Below are 17192 nucleotides of genomic sequence, written 5' to 3' on the forward strand. Positions count from 1 at the left end.
TTTGGGACAGAGAGAGACAGAGCATGAACGGGGGAGGGGCAGCGAGAGAGGGAGACACAGAATCGGAAACAGGCTCCAGGCTCCAGGCTCTGAGCCATCAGCCCAGAGCCTGACGCGGGGCTCGAACTCACGGACCGCGAGATCGTGACCTGGCTGAAGTCGGGCACTTAACCGACTGCGCCACCCAGGCGCCCCTAGGAATCAATTTTTTTTTTGAGAGAGAGAGAGAGTGCACATGCACGCACACGATCAGGGGAGGGGCAGAGGGACAGCGAGAGAGAATCTTCAGCCCACGAGGGGTTCCATCTTTGACCTGGCCTGAGCTGAAATCAAGAGTCGGACGCTTAACCGACTGAGGCACCCAGGGTCCCCCAAAACTTTTTTTTAAGCAGTCTACTTTGTACTTGAAAATGAGAAAGTCTTGTGTGAGGTAGGGTTTTCTGTCGCTCAGAGAACCTTTGAATTGGATAGCAGCTTTGAGTAGGACATTACTTAAACGCATTAGCTAGCAATTTTAGAAAGAAAAAAAAAACCTAATGATGTTGAACTGTAGAAAAAAATTCCATGACAAGAAAAATTTGATTTTCTACTAATAAATTCCTTGATACAGGGAACAATGCCAGGAAAGAGAATTGCGGTGATTGGTGCTGGGGTCAGTGGATTAGGGGCCATTAAGATCTGTCTGGAGGAGGGATTGGAGCCCACCTGCTTTGAAGGAACCAATGACATTGGAGGACTGTGGAGATACCAGGTAAGTTTGAATAGACTATGTCACCGCATGTGTGATGACATCTTTTCCATATCTGGAAGTAGGAATGCAAAGATATCAGCAGTAACTTACCCTCAACTACCAGCGTAATAATTATTATTTTTATTAGTGCCTACACCTGTGCGTCGAATCCCAATCTTTCCTTCCCCCAAGGATGATGCTCCAACAGTCCTTCCTCCTTACAGAGTCTAACTTCCTGCAGTTCCACCAGCATTACCTAGTGGGCATACAAGCCCTCCCAGAAAACTGCTCTCACGGCTGGTACCAATCAAAGCTGTCAAATCAGATGGACTTCCTGTGTTGAGTTTTCTTGCTTTCTCAAGGGGATCTAAAAGTGTCAAAAACCAACTCAGTTTAAAAACTGCTTGTCCCTGGCTTCCGTGATTTCACTCTCTTTTCCTCTCTCCTTTTCCAACGCGATAGTTTTCCACTTGGCCTCTCAACGTGGCTGATTGTGGTTCTATTCTCGATCCTCTGGTCTTCTACTTTTTCCAAGTCCCTTGGGATTCTTCCTTATCACCCCACCTTGGCTTTCAGCTACCACATACATGCTAATGCTTGATCTATCTGTAGATTTTGATCTTCATCCTAATAATATATATGTGCTAGTAAGGGCAGCTAACACTAACTGTCCCGCAGACAAACTCTGAAATCTCCAGGACTTGGCACAAAAACAGTTTCTGTCCTGCATCATAGTCTGATGTGACTAAGCGGTCCTTCTCCAACTTAGAGTTATGCCCCTTGACCATGCGACCTCCAAGGTTGCCATGTGGGGATAAAAGAAAGGTAATCTCTGGGATGTCTCACCAACACCTAGTTGGCTTTTTAGGTCTATCTTTTTTTTTTTTTTTTTTTTTGGAAGAACAATTCCCTCCATTACATTCCCAGTTTCAAGTATTGGGAGTAGTTTCCATATTCCTTTTTCTTTTTTTTTTTTTTTTAAGTTTATTTATTTATTTTGAGAGAGATAGACAGAGTGAGCAGGGGAGGGGCAAAGAGAGAGAAAGAGACAGAAAGAGAATCCCAAGCAGGCTCCGTGTGTCAGCACAAAGCCTGACGCGGGGCTCAAACTCAGGAACCCTGAGATCATGACCTGAGCCAAAACCAACAGTAGGATGCTTAACTGACTGAGCCATCCAGGTGCCCCAGTTTCCATGTTACTGGTTGGACCTTAACCAATACAGGCCTGTCTCTAGGAAAGCTTCTCCAGCCTCCGCGCCCGATGTCTACAGCACCCTGTGCACACAGGCTATTAGTCATATCACACTAGATGCACTTGTTGAGGTGTGTAAGGTTTTGAAGCATTTTTTGTGCATGATTTGGTCTTCACAATAACTCCGTGAGAGAGGCAAGCACTTATTTGCAGGCGAAGAAATAGATTCAGAGAAATGATTTGATGTCAGGTTCCCTATCCAAGCCAGACAATGATATATCCCCAGGACCACATCAGAATGCCACAAAATACCACATCATGTCATCTGATTTCATCTGATACCCATCTTTTAAGCTTTCACTCATAAAAAATGCTGCTTATATTTGCAGAAGCTATCCTTCTCAGAAGGGATATTTTTATATATGAGTGTTCACTACAATGGCATTTATTAAACAATACTCTTCATTTTGAGGGAGAAAACACATATTTTGATCTGTTCTTAAAGTTGATGTGATTTAGCAGGAATTAGATTCCATATTTTCTGGATTCAAGTTTAGAATATTCATAGTACATGTATTACTGATTCTTTATTTCACCAATAATATACAAAAGATGAAAAAAATAACCTCCTCCCCAATTGTGTTTTCTGCGTACATATATTAAAATGACTATATTTTAAGATTATAATAAATTCTTCCCGTGAGAAAACAACATATTTTAAGTGGTGGTGTATTTCTTTTCTTAGCCTTAAATCACTTAAGTGTCTAGCCTTAGTTTCAAAAAAAATCAGGAATGGTTGCTAACACACATAACAGATATTATGTGCTGTATGGACTCCTGAAAAATTAGCATGATAATGTGCTTCACAAGATTGAATTAGGTAATGTATATAAAAAACTCTTGGGGCGCCTGGGTGGCGCAGTCGGTTAAGCGTCCGACTTCAGCCAGGTCACGATCTCGCGGTCCGTGAGTTCGAGCCCCGCGTCGGGCTCTGGGCTGATGGCTCGGAGCCTGGAGCCTGTTTCCGATTCTGTGTCTCCCTCTCTCTCTGCCCCTCCCCCGTTCATGCTCTGTCTCTCTCTGTCCCAAAAATAAATAAACGTTGAAAAAAAAAAAAAAAACTCTTTAGGGGTGCCTGGGTGGCTCGGTTGGTTGGGTGTCCAACTTCGGGTCAGGTCATGATCTCACAGTTTGTGAGTTCGAGCCTTGCGTTAGGTGCCGACAGCCTGGACCCTGGACCCTGCTTCAAATTCTGTGTCTCCTCTCTCTCTTCCCCTCCCCAGCTTGTGCTCTATCTGTCTGTCTGTCTGTCTCTCTCTCAAAAATGGATGAACGTTAAAAAAAGTTTTTTTAACTCTTTATAAACCGTAACATATTGTAAAGTGCTAAAATACAATATACCTATCTGTATGCATATAGATAACTAGATAATAGAGGTTCTGAAAGATTGAGAAACTGAGGCCAAAAGCATATATATCAAAACATTTAAAGTGATCATCAAGTTGGCGAGGATGTGAAGAAAGGAGAACCTTCTTACATTGTTGGTGGGATGTAAACTGGTACAGCCACTCTAGAAAACAGTATGGAGGTTCCTTAAAAAGTTAAAAATAGAACCACCCTATGATCCAGCAAAAACACTACTAAGTATTTACCCAAAGGATACAAAAATTCAGATTCAAAGGAGTACATACATCCTGATGTTTATAGCAGCATTATCAACAATTGCCAAACTATGCAGAGTCCAAATGTCCATCAACTAATGAATGGATAAAGATGTAACATATGTACACACACACACACACACACACACACACACACACACACACACATAGGAATATTACTCAGCCATCAAAAGGAATGAAACCTTGCCATTTGCAACAATGTGGATGGAACTGGAGGGTATTCTGCTAAGTGAAATAAGTCAATCAGAAAGACAAATACCACATGATTCCACTCATATGTGGAATTTAAGAAACAAAACAAATTAATATATGGAAAGGGGGAAAAAAGAGACAGGGAGACAAACCCTAAGAGATTCTTAATGATAGAGAACAAACTGAGGGTTGATGGAGGGAGGTAGGTGGAGGGAACAGGCTAAATGGGGGATGGGCATTAAGGAGAGCACTTGTGATGAGCACTGGGTGTTGTATATAAGTAATAAATCACTATATTCTAAATTCTACTCCTGAAACCAATATTACACTATATGTTAACTACCTAGAATTTAAATAAAAATTTGGAAAAAAAAAAAAAGAAAATGATCATCAAGAATGATATTCATCTTGATTTTCTATAAAATTGTAATAAACATTTGATGCTTTCGTAATTAGAAAAAAATCATCAATTTAAAAAAGGAGGGAAAAAAGAAAGCCAAATGTACTAACACTCTGTATTCTTTTCTGTCACTACAAACAGCATGGACTCCTTGGATATCCTCTGGCCAGGACTCTGACCCCTCTGAGCTCAGTGGGCAGAGAGGCAGCCCCAACTTCCTCTGATTATTTTCACTCTCTGGTATTCAACACACATTTTTCTTTTCAGGTTGCTTCCATCTTTTCATATTCTCCTCTTTGTTCCTCAACAAAATTATCTGTTGTTTTAAACTAAGACAAGGTATCTTATCTCTTCGTGAAGGTACTGGAAACTTTACTTTCTTTGAAGGAATTCATCCCAGCAGCCTCACAATTTGACAAATGAAGGGATTGATTTTTTTTTTTTTTTTTTAACTGTTACTCTTGTATTCTAAAAGATGGGAAGTATCTTCTTTTTCCTGGCAGGAGGAGACTACGAGTGGCAGGGCAAGTGTCTACAAACCTGCCACCAGCAACACTTCGAAGGAGATGACAACCTACCGCGATTACCCTTCCCCCGATCGTCTCCCCAACTACTTGCACAATTCCAGAAACATGGAGTACCTCAGGATGTATGCACAACACTTTGACCTAACGAAGCACATCCGGTTTCTGGTCAGTGGAGCCGGGAACACTCAGCATATGCAGAACCTTCTTGGTAGGGTCCAGAACCAGGCTAAGTGAGGGGCAGCAAGGCACAGGCACTCAATCTTGGAGGGGAGCCCTGTGTGCCTCTCTGGTGGAGTCAGCAGGACCTTCCATCCTTACTTCCTTCTGGAAAAGGTATGATGGGTTGGCTGAAAACGCCAGACCGTGCACCTGGTGTTGGCTCACCGTCAACTACATTCAGGACCACAGCTGGGGACGTGCTGGCTTACGTCTCTACTTAAAAAGGTCTTGGTAGGAAAACCAGCTATAAAGAAACTCAGAAAACCCCGAGGGAGAGTAGCTGTAACCAACCTTACTCAATGAGGCCAAAAGTTCTGGGACAGGAGGCAGCCAGGAAGAGAGGCCACATGTCCAAGTTTGTCTCATTCCCAGTCAAAGGTGCACAGCGTGAGGAAACGCTCCGACTTCTCTTGCAAGGACGTCCTGGTCGAGACCACAGGGAAGCAGGAATCCTATGTCTTTGATGGGATTATGGTGTGTAGTGGTCTTTACACCGAGCCCATCTTGCCACTCCAGAACTTTCCAGGTATGTCATATGGAGCGTTAAGGCACTGGCGCTGTGGGGTTTTATCATTGTTGCTGTTGTTATTCTCGAAGAAAGTTCGTCACTCAGAAAGTCACCCTATTTTCAAAAGAAACATTATTTTTTTCTGATTAGAAAGTAATGCATGCTCTTACAGGGTCCATTCAAATAATACATAATATTATAAAATCAAAAATTGAAATTACTAATACCTATTGCCACAAGTTCTGGGTTGTTTTCAGAGAAAAGCGTTACATTTTTCCACAACTAACAAGCAAAATGTGGGAATTGTTGTGTGTTGGCAATAGTTTGGAGTGAATATGGGGCTCCTGACTGGCTCATTCGGAAAAGCGTGTGACTCTTGATCTCGGGGTCATGAGTTTGAGCCCCACATTGGGTGTAGAGATTACTTAAATGAATAAAAAACTAAAAAAAATAGTTTGAAATAAATAGTAGGATCAAAGCTACAGAAAATATATTAAGATTTAGCTTATATATATATATATATATATATATATATATATACATAATTTATTGTCAAGTTAGCTAACATATGGTGTATACAGCGTGCTCTTGGTTTTGGGGGTAGATTCCAGTGACTCATTGCTTACATACAACACCCCGAAGGTGTATGTAGGTACATAGCATGATGAATATAAATAGCCATGCACACATCTTAGAAGTTGCTGCAATGCTATTGTTTACTATCTGGAAGCTTAAGCACCTCGCATATAAGGAATGCTGCAGGAATGGTTTACCTCCACAGTGCCTCCCTGTTTATCCCTAGGAGCAGGATGCATGCTCAATCTTCTCAAACAGGGCTGAGCCTGAGACTCCTTTGGGGATCTTAGAAGATTCTAGATGCCCCCCACTTTCACTGCTGTGTGTGTCTGTTTCCCAGTGTCTGAAAAGACAATGAAGGTTTAAATGGGTTGAGAGAAATCTCTTGGTTAGTTGATTCGAGATTTAAATATTCCCGTATTCATCATTCAACAGTCACTCAAGAAATACCTGTTGGGCACCAAGAGTCCAGAGGCTCAGCAGAGAACGAAACAAGCAAAACCTCTGCCCGCAAGGAGCATGCATACGGCAGATGGACACAGACAAAAATGGGATAAATATGGGGAGGTGATAACTGTGGGAAAGGGGAGGAGTTTGGGGACGAGGGTGCGATGCAAGGTTAGATGAAGTGGCCAGGGAAGGTTTCCGTGAGAAAGGGACATTTGAGCAAACGTCGGTTAAGCCGCCGACTTCAGCTCAGGTCATGATCTCACGGTTCGTGAGTTTGAGCCCCGTGTGGGGCTCTGTGCTGACAGCTCAGCTTCGGATTCTGTGTCTCCCTCTCTCTCCACTCTTCCTCTGCTCGCACTCTGTCTCTGTATCTCTCAAAAATAAATAAATGTTAAAAAAATATATTAAAAAAAAATGAACTATATCAGAAAACCACTTTAAATCCCTTTATTTTTCACTGATACGACACTTGATACATCTCCCAACTCTGATTCCTTCCATACCTAGATTTCTAGGGATACTTAGTAACCAAGTACGTATTCCAAATTCTATAATATCATAATTAGCAGATGGATGGGATCTTACATGTCAATCTGTTGACCTCTAGTCATCTTACATCATTGTGTTTGTCCAGAATCTGCAATGTAAGAGATGGCAGGCATCAAACACTGCTTTGGGGAAAATGCAAGAGGGATCGTGAGTGAGACCCAGAGGAAAGCTGAGGGAGATTTCTGGAACTATAAGCCACAAGCCAAATGTGTCTGTTTGCGTGTGTGTGATTGTATCTGTCTGTCTATCTGTCTTTGAGGACAGAGGAACTCTTCAAGCTAACAAGGCAAGAGAGTTCTTATCCATCTCTCGTGAGCCAAATGAGAGACATCTGAAAAACTGAGAAAGGAAAGTCTTACACTGTGAGGCATCTATATTTCATTTATCTGCATTCTCTCCCAGGTGTATCTCAGCACAAGGCGGGGTGCGTGGATTTGGAACTGGGTCTGGGATAATGGAATGCCCATGGACACTGTTCTCTTCACTCGTTTTAAGACCATCCTCAACAAATTTTACCCTACGTTCTTTATCAACAGATAGGCAGAGAATAAATTAAACGCTCGATTTAACCATGACGTTTATGGCTTACTACCTAAACACAGGTATGTTCTAGGTTTTTTAAAAACTAATTTTGGGGCGTCTGGGTAGCTCAGTCGGTTGGGTGTCCGACTTCGGCTCAGGTCATGATCTCACTGTCCATGGGTTCAAGCCCCACATCGGGCTCTGTGCTGACAGCTCGGAGCCTGGAGCCTGCTTCGGATTCTGTGTCCCCCTCTCTCTCTGTCCCTCCCCCGCTCAAGCTCTGTCTCTGTCTCTCTCAAAAAAATAAATAAACATTAAAAAAAACAACTAATTTTGCCTCTGTCTTTTAACCCTGGTGTAGTTAAGTATTTTCTTTCTTTCTTTTTTACATTGGTAAAATGCAATCCCTATCTCCTACCTGTTATGAGGTATAAATGTGCAAGCACAAAAAATTGATTGTGTACAGTGTGGATAAATTTAATAAATATTTCTGAGTTCCTACTATGGTCACGTATGTTTCTGGATACTGGGAGTAGAATAAGGACAAGGTCAGGTGGAGTCCTAGCTCTAGCTGGACCTCCTTTCTAGTAGGGGAGAAACCAACCAGGGGATAATGCAATGACGTGGAGTCATATGTGCTATAACAAACAGTAAGAAGAGTTGGGGAGAGGAATCTTTTCTAGATGGGGTGGTTCTGGAATGTATATATGATGAGAGAGCATTTGAATGGGACCTGAAGGAAGTGAGGAGGCAAGACCTGAAAGAATGTCTAAGATGAGAATATCATTCTGGGCAGAAGAAACACAAGTTCAAAGGCTGGATGGAATGAGCAAGGAACCAGCCCAGTGTAGAGACTGTTGGGGGAGGGGAAGTGGTAAGAAATAAATTCACAGATGTAGGCAGGAGCCAGATCACGGGGGGATTTTTAGGGTTAGGGCATGGTCATAGCTTTCGATTTCATTTTTGGTGAAATAGAAACCCATCAGGATATAATTCTACGTTTTCAAAGGATCCCTCAGGTTGCCGAGTGGAGGGGAAATTATAGGGAGGCTGGGGTAGAAGCAGGGAGACTACTAAGTATTAAATGATGTCAGTAAAGCTTATAAAAGTGGTATGTAGGTTCTCGAAATAAATGGAAATCAGAATATGATCTAATTTTCCTATTCTAGTATGAACACTCCCACCAATTGCTTTTAAAAAATCTCTCCCCCAAAAAATGGTTTCCAAGAAATTATATGTCAATATTATCACTGGCATAAACTTATATACCATTGCAAAATCTTCTTTTTGCATATAATAAGTATTAAATAAATGCTATTGGCATTCTAATGAGTACGGGATATTTATTCAGTAAACAATTCAGAAAAAGTATTGACTTAAAGAAATTTTTTATAAAACAAAAATGCAAGTTTTTTTTTCTTTAGCTCAACCAAAAAATATTTGAAATATTTTTGAGCTCAACTCCTATCCCAAAAGACATATTAATTTTCCTGAATTTCAATTTTTATTCTTCAGACTTCTCAGTCATCAAGCTACTTGTGGTGATGATCTACCCAATCACATAATATCTGGAAGAGTTCTGATAAAATCAGATGTTAGGGAGTTCACAGAGACGTCAGCCATCTTTGGAGATGGTACAGAAGAGGACCTTGATGTTGCTATTTTTGCCACAGGATATACTTTCTCTTTTCCCTTTTTTTAAAACAATGCAACAGTTCTGGACAGCCAGCACTCCATGTTTAAATTTGTCTTCCCCCCTCAACTAGAGAAACCAACACTAGCTTTCACTGGCATCCTCCAGCCAGTGGGAGCCACCATTCCCACATTGGAACTCCAGAGCTGATAGGCCATGCGTGTATTCAAGGGTATGCACTGACCTTAGGTGACCACCCAAAGAGGTGATTTCAGAGGCATTGCAAAGGTCTTCTGCTGCAAAACATATGTGAAGTTAACCTTTACAGTATCCGAAATTGTACCACTTCGTATTTGTTATGTCAGTGTTTGATAGCTATTTAACCTTTAGGATTCCCATGAAAAATGGAGATTAAAAAACTACCTTAAGCTACCATCAAGTGACAACTTATTGGCAAATAATTCTTCAGAGCACGTTAGGGCAATACCTAGTAGAGGAAGTGATGGAAGTAGAAGAAAGAGCTCAACCTAAAGTATACATGGGAAATAATAGCTATGCTACTTCTCAATTGTTGCTAGAATAATTCTGGAATGAGCCTAAATTAAAGGGAGCATTTTTTCGCCTCTCAAGTTCAAAATAAAAGAGGACAGGCAGAGTCACAGAATTATGAATGGTAAATTACGTGAATTATGTGATCTATGGCCGAATCACCAAGTAACTGGGGTAGCACCACAGCACAATTAAAAGAGTAAGAGCTCTGTACCAAGACAAACCTGGGATTAAAACCCAGCTCCCCCAGCGGTACCTGGGTGGCTCAGGCGGCTAACCATATGACTTCAGCTCAGGTCATGATCTCACGGTCTATGGGTTCGAGCCCTTCATTGGGCTCCATACTCAGAGCCTGTTTGGGATTCTCTCTTTCCCTCTTTCTCTGCCCCTCCCTCACTGTGTATTCTCTCTCTCAAAATGAATGAATAAACTTAAAAATGAAAGAAAGAAAGAAAGAAAGAAAGAAAGAAAGAAAGAAAGAAAGAAAAGAAAGAAAACCCAGCTCCTCCATATCATTAATTCTAAGGTTGAGAATTAATTGAAGACAGATTCACAAACTACCTTTTGTCAATCACATTGTATTAATTCTGCTCATTTGTTTCTCCTTTAAAAAGTTCCCCATATTTTCCCGCAACATTCTGTGTTTCTCAAAATATAGAATGTCACTCATCAAAGAAATGAGGGAGAATTATAGGAAGGTGTCTCCCATGAGTTAAGACAGAAAATTAAGGGGCGCCTGGGTGGCTCAGTCGGTTGAGCGTCCAACTTCAGCTCAGGTCATGATCTCACAGTTTGTGAGTTCGAGCCCCGTGTCGGGCTCTGTGCTGACAGCTCAAAGCCTGGAACCTGGTTCAGATTCTGTGTCTCCCCCTCTCTCTCTGTTCCTTCCCTGCTCATGCTCTGTCTGTCTGTCTGTCTCTCTCTCAAAAATAAATAAACATTCAAAAAAATTTTTTTTAAAGATGGAAAATTAAGAATAAATCTTTGTCCAATGAAAACAAGAGACATTGAGTCACTATTTATTAGTAAATACAATATGTATTTGTAAACAAATTCATAACATAAATGAACAGGGGTAACTCACTATTTAAAGGACAGCCTGAGTGGCTTAGTATGTTAAGCATCCGACTCTTGATTTGGGCTTAGGTCATGATCTCACAGTTCATGGGATCAAGCCTCATGGCAGGCTATGCTCTGCCTTGCTTGGGATTCTCCTATGCAGAGCCTGCTTGGGATTCTCTCTCCCTCCCTCTTCGTCCCTCCCCCCACTCATGCGCGCGCTCTCTCTCTCTCTCTCTCTATCTCTATCTCTCAGAAATTAAGTAAATACACATCTTAAAATATATGAATAAATAAATAAAGGACAGCCAGAGTGAATGCTCTGATAATGGAAGCACACGCATGCTACTTTTTGTCTTGTCATTTGGGTGTCACTCCCTTCAGTCCATCCTTCTCTGTGGGCTTTGAGGTCTGCTAGTCAAGATGTGAACTCATTAGAGGACATGTCTTTGCATCTGTAAGGCATTTGCATCAGACGAAACAATGAGTGGAGGGCACACAAGAGGACCTCCTGGATCCAGCTTCCTCACTCCTGTGCTGCCTCACTTAGGATGTTCTCCACCAAAATGACTCTCAAGGTATTCATTTCTTCTGGAATCTCATCTTCTTTCTTTCCTAGGATTGAACAAATTACCTTCGGTGAGTGGCATGACAGCAGACATAAGACAGAAGAGAAAAAAATTTGAAAAAGGGTAAGAAACTTGCTTCTTAGTAAAAGTCAATTGGACGTGTTTAGGTGGAGCTGTTTGCCTATCAAAGATTCTTTCTATTTTTCTCATCATACAATCTGAGTCTATTTGCCTAGATGAGATCTCAAATTATCAACTTTGCCATCTCTTCCTATTATAATACATAATATAAATGTAGGGAATATTTATGGGAAGTATGGGTACAGAATAGTCCAATATGGAAACCTTAGAATCTTGTTTAAAATTCATGTAACACTAGATAAATACAATTACAAATTTATGTCATATCATAGCCTTAGAGCTGCGAAGTGTAAAAAAATGTAAGATGAAATGAAGGGTTGTTTTACTTCTTTAAGGAGTTGGAAAGATAAATCAATGTGAGAAATGAGTTGGCAAATCATTACAGAATCTAATTAAAATACTGACATGAAGTCAGAGGCTCATAGGTTGTATGAAATCTTCTTAATAGAAAATCATTCTCAACCACTGAGGTGGGAAATGTAAGGTATTTCTATGCAACAAATACCTGTTGAGAATTTACAGTGTGAATGTTTACAGCCTGTCTCTAAGACCAAAGGGTTTATCCCAAAAAGAGTCAGTTATCCAGCAACTGGTTTCAAAGGTCGGCCAGGAATTACATTTTAGTAATACTTAAAATCAAATGAATGTCACACATACCTAAATAACTGGCATGTACAAGTTCATATTCCCCACCAATTTACCAAAATGAGACTATGCCCTGAATGAGAGTCCAATGCATGGCCAAAGTGCAGGATTTAAGAAAAGAATACCATTAATGTGACAACAATCTTCTGAAACCCACCTATTACCATCCAAGACTCTGGGAAGGATTTGAGGATGAAAAATACAGTGTGTGAATATTTTGTTAGAAACCACCGAGAGGAGCGCCTGGGTGGCTTAGTCAGTTAAGCGTCTGACTCTTGATTTTGGCTCAGGTCGTGATCTTGTGGTTCATGGGATTGAGCCCCATGTCGGGCTCTGTGCTGGAAGTGCTGAGCCTGCCCAGGATTCTCTCTCTCCCTCTCTCTCTGCCCCTCCTCTGCTTGTGTGCTCGCTCTCTCTCTCTCTCTCTCAGAAGTAAATAAATAAACAAGAAAAATTTTAAAGAAAAGGAACCACTAAGAAATTACCCGTAGCCATCCGTCCTTTCCCCCATGGGTTATCCCCTCACACAAAGTCCACCGATGTTTAGAGGAAATTATGCTTGGAAGGAAGGAGGTTGTCATCTGACTTGAGGTTTCTGACTGCGGTTTTCTTCCCCTTCTGCTTTCAGATTCCTGAATAATCCTCGCGACACATGCAGAGTGCAATACGTGGAATACATGGATGAGATTGCCTCTGAAATAGGAGCGAAACCCAACCTGCCCTCTATCTTCCTGTGGGATCCAAAGCTGGCGATAGAAATTTTCTTTGGCCCATGCACGCCTTACCAGTACCGCCTGCAGGGGCCAGGGAAGTGGGCTGGGGCCCGGAGAACCATCCTGACCCAGAGAGAGTGGATCATCAAGCCCCTGAGGACTCGAACCCTCATCTGTAACCAGCCTCCATCCTCTGTGCGATTTTGGCTTAAAAGCGCCTGCGCAGCTCTTCTCCTCTTTGTTCTCACCTTAGTCATTATTGAAGGATAATCCTATGATCGTTAGTATATTAGGAGCTGACAGTGACACACACTAATTAAGGAGATTGAGCGTGTTCAAGTGTTTATCCCTCAATTCAGACTAGACCAGTACAACGAATAATTCCAAAATCTCTCTGCGTGAGTATTTTGGCAAAATTGGAGATTTCTTCAACAGAGAGTTCAAATGAAGTGGGTTGTATGAAACTTTGCTTTGGGAGCAAAAAGTTAATTTCCATAATATGGCAGATGTTTTCAGTTACGCCAAGTTCTCCCAGGCCCTCCTTTTATAATAAACCCACGGTTTGTCAGCTATTCGCAATTGGCAAATTCTTGGTTTCGCGTGTAAAGCACAGGCTGGGAAAAAGTATCTCTCCAAGTGATCTCGAATAGCTAACGATGAACAAATGTCCTCATCAGAAGCCTTCTCCTCGGGGCCCTGGGTGGCTCAGTCAGTTAAGCGACCAACTTGATTTCAGCTCAGGTCAGGATCCCAGGGTTGTGGCATGGAGCCCCATGTTGGGCCCCATGCTGGGTCTGGAACCTCCTTAAGATTCTCTCTCTCCCTCTCTCTGCCCCTCCCCTGCTCACACTTTCTGTCTCAAAATAAATAAACATTAAAAAAAGAAAGAAAGAAACCTTCTCCTCTACAGTCACATTCTATAGAATCATGGATATTGAGGTAACAGGTTACTTATACGCAGGTTATTTCAGGTATTACTGAGGGTATTTTAGGGGATGGAGAATACCACAGAGGAATAATAGAAGTCAGAAAATGCACATAATTTGTGTTCTGTTAAAACTATCCAAACATGGAACAAATTCTACAGTAAACATACAAAATTCTATAAAATCGTTCAGGAGAATGTGAAGAAGAAAGGGGGAGAAAAAGTAGTAAGTGTACATACACATGGTGAAATGATGACCATAATCAAGATAATTAACATAGTCATCATCTCACATAGATATGTTTATTTTTGAGATGAGAACACTTGAGATCTACCCTCTTAGCAAATCTCAATAATATATTCAATGCAATATACAATATAATATTTAATACTTTAGTAAGACAGTATTATTAACTATAGTCACCATACTGTACATTAGGTCTCCAGAACTTATCATCTTATAACTGAATGTTTCTTTGACCAACATCTCTCCATTTCCCCCCAACCACCAGCCTTTGGTGACCACTCTTCCACTCTCTAATTTCTAAGAGTTTGACTTTTCATAATTCCGTAAGTTAGATCATGCAGCATTTGTCTTTCTGTGTCTGGTTTATTTCATTCAGCATAATGTCCTGCAGTTTCGCCCATTACATTACAAATGGCAGGATCTCCTTCTTTCATGGGGCTAGATAATACTCCATTATGTATATACACACATCACATTTTCTTTATCCCTGTATCCATCAATGGACACTTAGGTTGCTTCCATAGCTTGGCTTCGTGACTAACACTGCAATGAACTTAGGAGTGTAGATGTCTCTTCAAGATCCTGTTTTCATTTCCTTTGGATAAAAACCAACAGTGGGATTGCTGGATCATATATATGGGAGCTCTAGTTTTAATAGTTTGAGGAACCTCCATGCTGTTTCCTATACTGGCTGTACCAATTTACATTCCCACTAAAAGTGTAAAAGGGCTTCCTTTTTCAATTCTCTTGATTCCTCTCTTTCATATCCCATATCTAGTTGAATAGCAAATCATATCACCTTCACAGTAAATCCAGAATCCCACCATTTCTCATCACCTCTAATGCTACCACCTTACTCCCTGCCACCATCTTGTATGTGTCATTATAATAGTGTCCTCAGCACATTCCTTGCTTCACCCCTAATCTCTGTGGTTTATTCTCACTGGTGCAGCCAAATGATACTTTTAAACCATAAACCAGGGCCTCCTAGATGGCTCAGTCTGTTGAACGTCTGACTCCTGACCTGACCACAGGTCATGGTCCCAGTGTTGTGAAATGGAGCTCTGCGTAGGGCTTCCTCGCTGAGCATGGAGCGTGCTTAAGATCTCTCTCTCTCTCTCTCTCTCTCTCTCTCTCTCCCCCTCCCTCCCTCTGCCCCTCCGCCACTCACATTCTCCCTCTAAAATAAAATTTTAAAAAATAATAAATAAAAATATAAAACATAAACCAGATTATGACACATTATATCCAAAAGTGTCAATGGCCTCCCTGTCACTGAGAGTGAAGGCTAAATCCTAACAATCCTCCTACCAGGCCCTTTATGACCTACTTCCCCACCACTTCTCTGGCCTCCTCTATCACTGCTCTCTTCCGTGTCCATTCCTTGAACAGGCCAAGCCCACTCTCACCTCAGGGTCATTGCACGTGCCGTCCCTTTTCCTGGAACACTCCTCCCCCTGCACATCCACAAAGCTCACTCCTTCACCTCCTTCGGGTCTTTGCTCCAATGTTATCTTTTAAAGTGAGTTCTTTCTCTATTTTTTTTATGCACGTTAAATGCTAGTGGGCAAGATTCTGAGCTTTACATTATATTGCTTATCTTCTCCGTTTGCAGGTTTGCAAGGTTTGGTTCCTTTTTTTTTTTTTTTTTTTTTTTTTGTCTTAAGTGAGATCTTTCTTGACTACATAAGATAGCAATTCCCATCCTCCTATCCTGCTTTATTTTTCTCCCTGTCATAATACATATGAACTGGTTCTCTGTTCCCTATTTGTTTTTCTATCTCCCTCTTCGCCGTAGCGAAGATTTTCCCTGTTCTGTCAGAACAGACACAAACTAGGAGCTTAAAAAATGTTTGTGGGATAAGTGAACAAGTTGATATTGTCCCCATTCCCAAAGAGCTCTAAGTTTAATAGGAAAAAGCAACCACCGGAACAGATGAATATGAATCACAATTGAACATGGACACATCTGTCTGTAGCAAATATACGAGCAAGTACTATTGGAATACAGAAGACAGAGCAAAGAACTCAAGAAAGGGGAAGTGAGGAAGGAATGACGGAGATCAGGAAAGTAGACTTGGATCTCTAAAGATAAGTAGGAGTTTGTTTCTGGAAAAAGAGAAAGACACCAACTATGCAGTGGATGAGTGAGCACAACAGCCTAGAATGCTAGAGTATTCATGCAAGAACACAACACAGGATATGCAAGGGGGGGGGGGTGACAGAAATGAGCCTGAAGTGATGGTTTGGGGACAGAAATGGAAGGACTTCTGCCCTCCACACCTATCCCCACTCCCTTGGTTGATCTGGAGCAGACCTAGAATTTCTCACAGCCGTACCCTTCGTCTCCCTGCATCCAGCTTCCACCCCCATCCGACCATCTCCTAAGTGCCATCGCTCTTTATACCATCTCCTAAAGACCTGCCAGTGTTAAATTTCTAAAAGTCAGAACTCGTCACAACATTCCCCTGCTTAAACTAAAACTGTCACTATTTTTTAAAAATTTTTTAAGGTTTATTTTTGAGACAGAGAGAGAGACAGACAGAGCGTAAGTGAGGGAAGGGCAAAGAGAAAGGGAGACACAGAATCCGAAGCGGGCTCCAGGCTCGGAGCTCTCAGCACAGACCGCCAGGCGGGACTCGAACTCATGAACCGCGAGATCATGACCTGAGCCGAGTTGAACGCTTAACCAGCTGAGCCACCCAAGCGCCCCAACTTTCATTCTTCATTGGCTCTGGAACCAAGCTCAACTCCTTGGCTTGTATATAATGTTTCTTCTTTATAGGCTGTAAGTGAAGTGAAATTTTCCATTCTTTTGTGTTTCGTTTGTTTCTTTTGTTCTGTTTTCCTACCTCCCCAAGTTTTCCGTTTGTATTACAGTTTTCTTCACTTCATTTATCCAGAAATGCAATACTAGAATCTGAATTTACATCTGATACATATTCTAGTTGTCCTCACCTCAGGCCCCTGACCATGCTTCTGAGGAGATTCATCATACAAACCTAAGAGTAATTTCAAGTATAGAAAAAGTTTTGTTTTTGTTTTTTTATTTGCTTCCATTTTTTTGATAGTTCTGGTCTGGCCTCTTGCTGACGAATGAACCCCTTCAACAATGGTTCTCAAATTTCAGTGTGCATCAGATTCTTCTAGACGGCTTGTGAAAA

The 17192-nt window shown here is 41.4% G+C and overlaps 1 pseudogene; it reads left to right on the forward strand.

Moving 5' to 3' along the window:
- The first annotated feature begins 616 nt into the window (after nt 1-616).
- On the forward strand, nt 617-13126 carry LOC123585919 (annotated as a pseudogene).
- Nucleotides 13127-17192: the final 4066 nt, after the last annotated feature.

The sequence above is a fragment of the Leopardus geoffroyi genome, chromosome C3 (genome assembly GCF_018350155.1).
Source record: "Leopardus geoffroyi isolate Oge1 chromosome C3, O.geoffroyi_Oge1_pat1.0, whole genome shotgun sequence".
NCBI lineage: Eukaryota > Metazoa > Chordata > Mammalia > Carnivora > Felidae > Leopardus > Leopardus geoffroyi.